General features: G+C 40.3%; 1 pseudogene; it reads left to right on the plus strand.

Moving 5' to 3' along the window:
- The first annotated feature begins 1,199 nt into the window (after positions 1 to 1,199).
- Positions 1,200 to 2,452, plus strand: LOC131839916 (large ribosomal subunit protein eL6-like; annotated as a pseudogene).
- Positions 2,453 to 9,140: the final 6,688 nt, after the last annotated feature.

Here is a 9,140-nt window from a genome sequence, read left to right on the forward strand (position 1 = left end):
ACCAGATTGGAAAGGAAGAGGTAAAATGGTCTTTATTTGCAGATGATATTATATTATAGATAGAAAGTTCCAAGAAGTAAAACAAACAAAACAAACAAACAAACAAAAAAACATGAAACAAACAAACAAAAACAAACTATGGAAACTAATAACAAACAAACAAACAAAAACAAACAAACAAAACAACTATGAAAACTAATGAGTAAGTTAAGTAGAGTCATTGGTTATAATGCCAATATGCTAAAATCAATTTTATTTTTATGTACTAACAATAAACAACTTGAAAATGAAATTAAGAAAATAATTTCTTTTATAATAACACCAAAAAGAATTTAATACCAAGGAATAAATCTACCTAAAGATGTTCAAGACCTGTACACTGGAGATTAGAAAACTAATGATGTATTATATTTGGGCTAATTGAATTTCAATTTAAAAATTGCTAAAAGAAATTAAGAAGGTCTAAATAAATGGTCAGACAGTCCATGTTCATGGATTACAATACTCAATATTATTAAAATGGCAATTTTCCCCAAATTTATAGACAGATTCAATGTAATATCAATAAAAATTTCCCCCTTTTTTTTGTATATTGGGCAATAAAATTCTAAAATTTATATGAAAATGAATTAAAAAACCCAAATAGCCATTTTTATGAGAAAGAACAAAATGGAGGGCTTCTTGATTTTAAAACTTACCATCTTGATTATTAAAACTAACTTTTTAGTAAGTTTTCAATAGAACCTTTGCATAAAGATAGAAGATCAATAGAACAGAATTGAGAGTCCAGAAATAAACTTGCACATTTATGGTAAGTTGACTTTAGACTAAACTGCCAAGGTATTCAATGGGGCAAAGAGCTAAATTTTCAACAAATGGTTCTGAAGAGAACTGGATGTCCATTTTTAGGAACATGCATTTAAGTCTTTACCTCACACTACACATAAAAATTAACTTTAAAAATGATAAATTGGGGTGCCTGGGAGACTCAGTCGCTAAATGTCTGCTTTTGGTTTGGGTCATGATCCCAGAGTCCTGGGATCGAACTCCTCATTGGACTTCCTGTTTGATGGGAAGCCTGCTTCTCCCTCTCTCACTCCCCCTACTTGTGTTCCCTCTCTTGCTGTGTCTCCCTCTGTCAAATAGATAAATAAAACCTTTTTAAAAAATGATAAATTGGCTCTTTCTTATCTTGAAAGATGGTGGGTGAAAAATCTGAGAAGCTGGATATTAAAGAGAAGAAACTTGAAGCCAAAAAGTGTGATGCTGGGGGCACCTGGGTAGCTCAGTCAGCTATATGACCAACTCCTGATTTTGGCTCAGGTCCTGATCTCGGGGTTGTGGGATGGAACCCTGCAGTGGGCTTTATAATTAACGGTGTGTCTGCTTAAGGAGTCTCATGCTCGTTCTTCTTATACCGTCCCCGCTCTCTCAAATAAATAAAGAAATTTTAAAAGAAGAAGAGGAGGAGGAAGCCTGATGCTGGTGGCAAGGTTAAGAACTGTAACCTCCAGGCCAAAGAGGTGGAAGTCCCATTGTAGCCAAAACCTTGTCCTGGTCAAAGGAATTGGCCAGTATTCCTGGTCAGCTAACTATTCCAGAAAGGCCATGTACAAGAGGAAGTATTCAGTTACAAAATCTATGGGTGATAAGAAAAAGAAGAAGGTTGTTGCTACTGTCATAAAACCAGCTGGTGGTGACAAGAATGGTGGTCCCGGAGTGGTTAAACTTCACAAAATGCCTAGGTATGATCCTACTGAAAATGTGCCTCAAATGTTGTTGATCCATGGCAAAACAAAAAACAAACAAACAAACAAACAAAACCCTTTCAGTCAGGTTGCCTGGGTGACTCAGTTGGTTAAACATCTTGCCTTTGGCTCAGGTTATGATTTCAGGGTCCTGGGATTGAGTCCCATGTTAGGCTCTCTCCTCAGCAAGGAGTCTGTTTCTCCCTCTCCCTCTGTGCTCTCTCTTTCAAATAAATACATAAAATCTTAAAAACAAAACAAAACAAAAATAACAATAACACCAACCAAAAAAACCCTTTCAGTTAGCGTGTGAGAAAATTTCAAGCTAGGATCACTCCTGGCACCATTATCACTGTCCTCACTGGGCACCACAGAGGCAAGATGCTGGTTTTCCTGACGCATCTGAGCAGTGACTTGCTACTTGTGGCTGGCCCTCTGGCCCTCAATTGAGTTATCCTGTGTGGAACACTCCAGAAATCTGTCATTGTTACCTCTACCAAAACTGATATGAACTGTGTGAAAATCCCAAAACACCTTACTGATGTTTTGTTCTCTTTCTCCTACCACATGGAGAAAGAGAAATGTGGGACTACAGAGCAGCTCAAAGTTGATCAGAAAGTGTGGACTCTAAAATTCTGCCAAAAATCGAAGCTCTTTGATAGCTTCTGGGCTACCTCCGCTCTGTGTTTTCTTTCACAAGTTGAGTTTGTGAATTAAATAACTGATCCATTTCAAAAAAGTAAATAAAATAAATAAAAAATTTTAGAATGGACAAATTGGACTTCATCAAAATTAAAAGTGTGCTTTATTTTATGGTCATTTTAGAAAGTCAAAGAAGGAACAGACTGGGGAAAATCATGTATCTGATGTATCTGATTTGCAAATCATGTATCTGATAAAGAACTTATATCCAGAATATATAACGATCTCCTACAACTCAATTATAAGAAGGCAAGTAACCCAACTAAAAAATGGTCAAAATATTTTAATAGACATATTACCAAAGAAGATATATGAATAGACAATAAACAAATGAAAAGATGCTCAAAATAATTAGCCTGAGGGAAATGCAAATGAAAACTATAAATAAATATCCTTTCACCCACCAGGATGACTGCAATAAAAAAGAGACAAAAACCAGAGTTTGCAAGATTGTGGAAAAACCGGATCCTTCATACACTATTGGTGGGAATGTAAAATGATGCAGCCTCCAAAAATAGTTTTGAGCAAAAATGCTCAAAAAGTTAAAGAAAAATGAAAATATAGGTCTATACAAAGATTTATACATGAATAAATAATAGTATCATTCATAGTTGTCCCAAAATGGAAACAAGCAAATGTCCATTAGACTGGGAATGCATAAATAAAATGCATATACTCTCAAGATGGAATACTTTTTGCATTAACTGTTACAGAGTACTGATACATGGTATAAGATAGAAGAACCTCAAAAACATTATGCTATGTGAAAGAAACCAGATAAGAAAAGATTACATATTATATGATTCTTTTTTTTTTTTTTTTAGGATTTTATTTATTTATTTGGCAGAGAGAGAGGGACACAATGAGAGAGGGAACACAAGCAGGAGTGAGAGAGGGAGAAACAGGCTTCCCAGCAAACAGGGAGCCTGATGTGGGGCTTGATCCCAGGACCCTGGGATCATGACCTGAGCTGAAGGCAGACGCTTAATCACTAAACCACCCAGGCACCCCTCTCCTGGTGACTTTTATCCCTGGGTCTTAGTTATTCAATTTTGGGTTTTATTGTTACAAGCAAAAGTTGTTTAGGGGAATGTGCCTCTTCTGAAACTCATTTTAAGGGCAAGAAAGATAGCCATCTACATGGTGATCAGAGCATGCCAAGGCAGTCCCTAATAAAAGACTCCATTAGTGCTTCCAAAGTTCCTACTACCAGTGAGGGGCTCAGGGATCGTCCCCCAAATAACTTGGCCTCAACTTTTGACATTTCTTACAATTCTGCACTTTGACCAGAAGCCTCTGTCATATTTATGGCAGCCAAGCTATTTTACCACAGTGAGGGGAAATTTTGGTGTATGACAATGTTCCCTAGATCCAACAGAATGGATGCAAGCACTACATGGGAACTGGACTTAGTCATCCCTGAGAGCCTGGGGTTCTAGGGAAGTTACAAGTACACTATTCATATTACTCAGTTCAGAGCGTCATACCAGTTTCTGTGGCGAGCAGGGCTAGCTGGCTACCCAATAGATATTCCTTACTTTCTGCTTTCACATACAACTGTGTAAACATGTAATGTGGGCTGTGGCAACCATCTTGTGACCATGAAGGAAAAGCCAAGAAAACCACAGAAAGGTTGAACAAGAACCTGATGTTGTTGAGCTACAGAATTGACTAACCCTGAAAACTTCTGACTCTAGATTCTTTCTTAAAATCAATCTTAATGTTTAAGCAACTTGAAGTGGGGTGTTTTGCTTTGGTCTCTTGCTCTAGCCAGATGCATTCTAACTAACACAAATTCCCAAGCCATCTTAATATGCAGATCCTAGACTGAAATCATAGACATATCTTTTACCTCTCTCTGTTATTAGATGGCAGGTGGTCAGCCTTTAGGTAGGACCCCATTGATTCCTGCCTCCTGGTATTTGCACCCGGCACTGGCCTTCCCCAAGACTGAATCAGGGCTGGTCATTGTGACCACTGACATATGGTAGATGAGATGGTGTGCGACTTCTGATCCTGGGTCATACAAATACTGCAGCTTCTGTCTTGGCCTCTTGGTTTACTTACTCTGCAGGAAGCCAGCGCCATGTTGTGAGAACACTCAAATATCTCTGTGGAGATCGGAGGTCCCTCACCAACAGCCCACACCAACTCACCAGGCGGTGAGTAAGCAGATCCTTCAGTTACAGTCAAGCCTTCAGATAATGGCAGTTCTAACTGACCTGTCTTTATTTTATGAAAAACCATGAGCCAAAACAGCTGGCCAAGCCATTTTTGACTTCCCGACCAATAGAAACAATGAGAGATAACAAACACTTATCTTTAAGTCACTAGGTTTGGGGTTAATTTGCTATACAGAAATAGATAAGTAATACAGAGAGATAGTTCTCTCATGTTAGAACCCAGATTCTAGGGACGCCTGGGTGGCTCAGTTGGTTAAGCAGCTGCCTTCAGCTCAGGTCATGATCCCAGCGTCCTGGGATCGAGTTCCACATCGGGCTCCTTGCTTGGCAGGGAGCCTGCTTCTCCCTCTGCCTCTGCCTGTCACTCTGTCTGCCTGTGCTCACTCTCGCTCCTCTCTCCCTTACAAATAAATAAATAAAAATCTTAAAAAAAAAAAAGAAAGAAAGAAAAGAACCCAGATTCTACTCCTCAGTACTTCATCACAACTGCTTTCCTTGCAAGTACTCAAACCCCCACTTAAAGATGTCCAAAATTTCACCCACAAATGACTCAAACTGGGATTGTACTTCCTTTGTACCCAACCTGTAAGTCCAGATGCTCCAAGTTGTTTTTTCTTAAATTTTATTTATTTTTTATTTTTTAAAAAGATTTTATTTATTTATTTGACAGAGAGAGAGAGAGAAATCACAAGTAGGCAGGGAGGCACCAGAGAGAGAGGGGGAACCAGGCTCCCTGCGGGGCAGTGAGCCCGATGTGGGGCTCGATCCCAGGACCCTGAGATCATGACCCGAGCCGAAGGCAGAGGCTTAACCCACCGAGCCACCTAGGCACCCCTCCAAGTTGTTTTTATTCCAAAGACAGTTATTACCCATTCATTACCTCTTCGTTTTCTTCCTTTCCTTCTCCATCCTTTCTGTCTTCTAGTCTTTACTCTAAAAGTATCAAGATTTTTCAAAAACAGATCCTCAGATTATTAAAACACTCAGTGCAGGAGTTAAGCAAACTACCTCCTACTGGCTAATTCTAACCATCTGCTATTTTTGTAAATAAAGGTTTTTTTGTTTGTTTGTTTTTGTTTTTGCTTTAATATTTTATTTATTTATTTTTTGAGAGAGAGAAAGTGAAAGAGTGTGTGAACAGGAAGGGGAGAGAAAATCTGAAGCAGCCTCTGCACTGAGCACAGCGCCCGACTCGGGCTCGATCTCACCACCGAGAGATCATGACTTGAGCCAAAACCAGAAGTTGGTCCCTCAACCAACTGAGCCGCCTAGGTGTCCCTGTAAATAAAGTTTTATTGAGACATACCCATGCCAGTTTGTTTACATATGGTCTAGGTCTGCTTTTTCACTACAGACCTAAGAAGTTGTAAGAGAAACTATATAGCATATGAAGCCTGAAATATTTACTGTTTGGCCCTTTATAGAAAAAGTTTGCAACCCAGACTTAAGGTTTCTAATATTTTATTGCATACCACTCTCCTCAAGGCTTCTGTGTTCCAAAACTTAGAGAGAGTACCAGTCACAAGCTATCTCATGAGGCATCATTCGCCTTCACAATCTAGGAAGTCTGTTGCTCTCAGGTTCTCATCACCTGTACTGTAAACATCAGTACATTTCAGCCCAACTCACTTCAGTCTTTCTGCTTTGTTGATACTGGAGTTCCCAATCCACCGTGAAGCTGTAGGGTCAGGGAGTGATTCTAATCTCCTCCCTTCCTTTTCCCTGCCTCCCTTCCAGTAAGTATGGGTGAGATGGCAAAGACATCTTAACTCATTATTTATGAACTGAAAAACCATGCAGGGCGGTGGGAAAATTGTGTTCTGGAAGCAGACAGACAGACACACACATACACGCACGCACGCACACAATAGCAAACCAGGCTGAGCGAGTTTGGCATAGAGATGCCATGCCCTGACCCATAATCACAGGGCACTTCTCAGCTCTGGCCCTCAGGGAGGAAGAGGAACAAGGGCAACTCCAGCTATTACAGGCTCCCGGACAGCAGATGAAACACTCTGCTGTAAATTGTATATAATCACTGAGGAAGACTTTTATTTCTCCGTGGTTACAAATGGGACTTTTCCTTCCTCTTGTCTAGGAGGAAAGGAACAGGTTTAGATCAGTCTGGGGGAGTTTCATTTGGCCAAAATGACCAGAACTCTCTCTGGATCCTTACAAGGCCTTGTCCTATATTCAGGACCTGTGTAAACAGAGCTTCATAGATCTCTTTTCTTATGCCAAAGTTCCCTTCTCCTGATGATACAGTTTCTGTCCTTAGGACCGAGCACATCAACTACAATGGTAGAAATTTTCAGATGCTTGGGAGTGGCATAAAGAGAACAGAAGCCCTTGCTCATTCTGTAGCATTTCTGAAGCTTTTCCCATATAATCTCTGACCTCGGGGAGCTCACAATTATGTAGGGAAACCAATTATTTATAGGAAAATATTGAGTTACAGATGTCTGGACCTTTGAGAAGTATGAGGGGAAACGATCATTACATACTACATAAATTTTTATTGTGCTGTGGCAAGCTAGACAAGTTCCCCTCAGGTTTGTTTGTTTATTTATTTATTTATTTTATTTTTTTAAAAAAGACTTTATTTATTTATTTGACAGAGAGAGATCACAAGTAGGTAGAGAGACAGGCAGAGAGAGAGAGGAGGAAGCAGGCTCCCTGCCGAGCAGAGGGCCCGATGCGGGACTGGATCCCAGGGTCCTGAGATCATGACCTGAGCTGAAGGCAGAGGCTTAACCCACCGAGCCACCCAGGCACTCCCCTCCAGGTTGTTTTTAGAGATGAACTTTCCAGGGGTGATGGGCGATGTCCTACAGGGTGGTGATACTGGTAGCCTTACTATTCCCACTTCTATACTGGGACTAGTCTTCCACATATTTTTCTCTCCTCTACATACTGAGTGAGATACCACGAAAGTGGAGAGGGTGGTAAACAGTCTTTTGGAATGGAGACAAGAATTGCATACACAAAGCTCTTAGAAAACGAGACAGAAGAAAATTACTTCTGAACTGTGCAGAACAGAGAACAGGGAGTCCTCAGTTGGAGGAACATGGTTTGGAAGTCAGAGAATATGGAGCTGAGCTGTGTGGGAGGGGGTTGGTGGGGCAGGGTTAGGCAGGGGGACAGTAGGCCCCTCTGTCTCACAGACTGGGAGTCATTCAATCCATTGTGACTAAGTCCTCACCACCTCCCTTGAGTCTTTCCTTTATGTCCCCTCTTTTCTCCATGTTGCATCGGATGCTATTTCCTATATTTCATTCTGAGTTATCATCCACCATATTAGTTGATCTTTCTCAATTATATAACTTTCTCAGTTATATATATTATGTATATAATAAGAGTATATTATATATACTCTTTGCCACCATTGTTCTACCTTTGTGATGTTCTTACTATGTATTAATTTCTCAATCTCTTTTTATTTCATATCTATCAATCTAATAATCTATTTCTCTATCTCTATTGATCTTCATTCATTTTAATTTTACTGTCCTTTCTTCTTTGTGTCTAAATGGTTATCTACCTTAAGTATTTCATCCTTAATATTGCCTTTTAAAATTCTTCATTCCTTCTATTTTCCCCACACTTATTTCCACCCAATAGTTTGCCTTTATTTGTTTTCCTCTTATTAAATAATAATAACTCAACACCTACATAGCTTTCCTTATGAGCCCATCTTATGGGTTCAGTCCCAGACAGTTTGTTCCTAGAATCTGGAGGAGTAACCCCTATGTTGTACGACCTCTCAAAAAGGTCTCCAGTGCTTCAACTTCTTCAAGTGTGAAACTGAACCTGCCAAAATGGTGGTTAATGCAGTCTCCATTATCGCCGGGGCTCCTCATCTCCTAGAATGGGCATTTTTGTTGAATGGAACACTTAGGAGAGAGCTCTTCTGGTCTTTAGTTCATCTTGCCAAAATTGATAAACTTACTGTACCACACTTGGGCACAGGAGTCTTTTCTGAGGGTTTCAGCCCTGAAGCTCTGGGACCTGGGGCATGGGGTCAAGCATGCTGTCACCACCCCCCGCCTCTCAGAACCAGAAATCCCCTCAAAATCTGGGGGGAGTCTCCCTCTCTGCTCCCTCATCTTCAGCTCCCACTGCCCCCAAAGGGTCTCTTTTCTCTCCTCCCCCAACACAATCCCAATATTGACTTCAGAACTCCTAAAACAGAGTCAGGAAGGGTGGCTGTCCACGGGCAACTAGCTTTTAGTCTAGCTCCTGGAAACTGCTTAGATTAAGAAACACAAATGTCTGCTATCTTCTTGGAACAAGGGAGGGAAAATATGAGAGAAAGACATAGATTATTATCTCAATAAATTATCCTTCCATAAACCTCACTATCATGGATGAAGCGAGATCATAGACAGGAGGTGGCCTATGACCTATTCTGGTTTAGGTCTCCAAGCCTCTGAACCTCTTAGCTTGTTTCCACATCCAGTTTCTTTCCACATAATCATTTCTGCCCCTGTAGCTGGGGTACACTGCT

The sequence above is a fragment of the Mustela lutreola genome, chromosome 8 (assembly GCF_030435805.1).
Source record: "Mustela lutreola isolate mMusLut2 chromosome 8, mMusLut2.pri, whole genome shotgun sequence".
NCBI lineage: Eukaryota > Metazoa > Chordata > Mammalia > Carnivora > Mustelidae > Mustela > Mustela lutreola.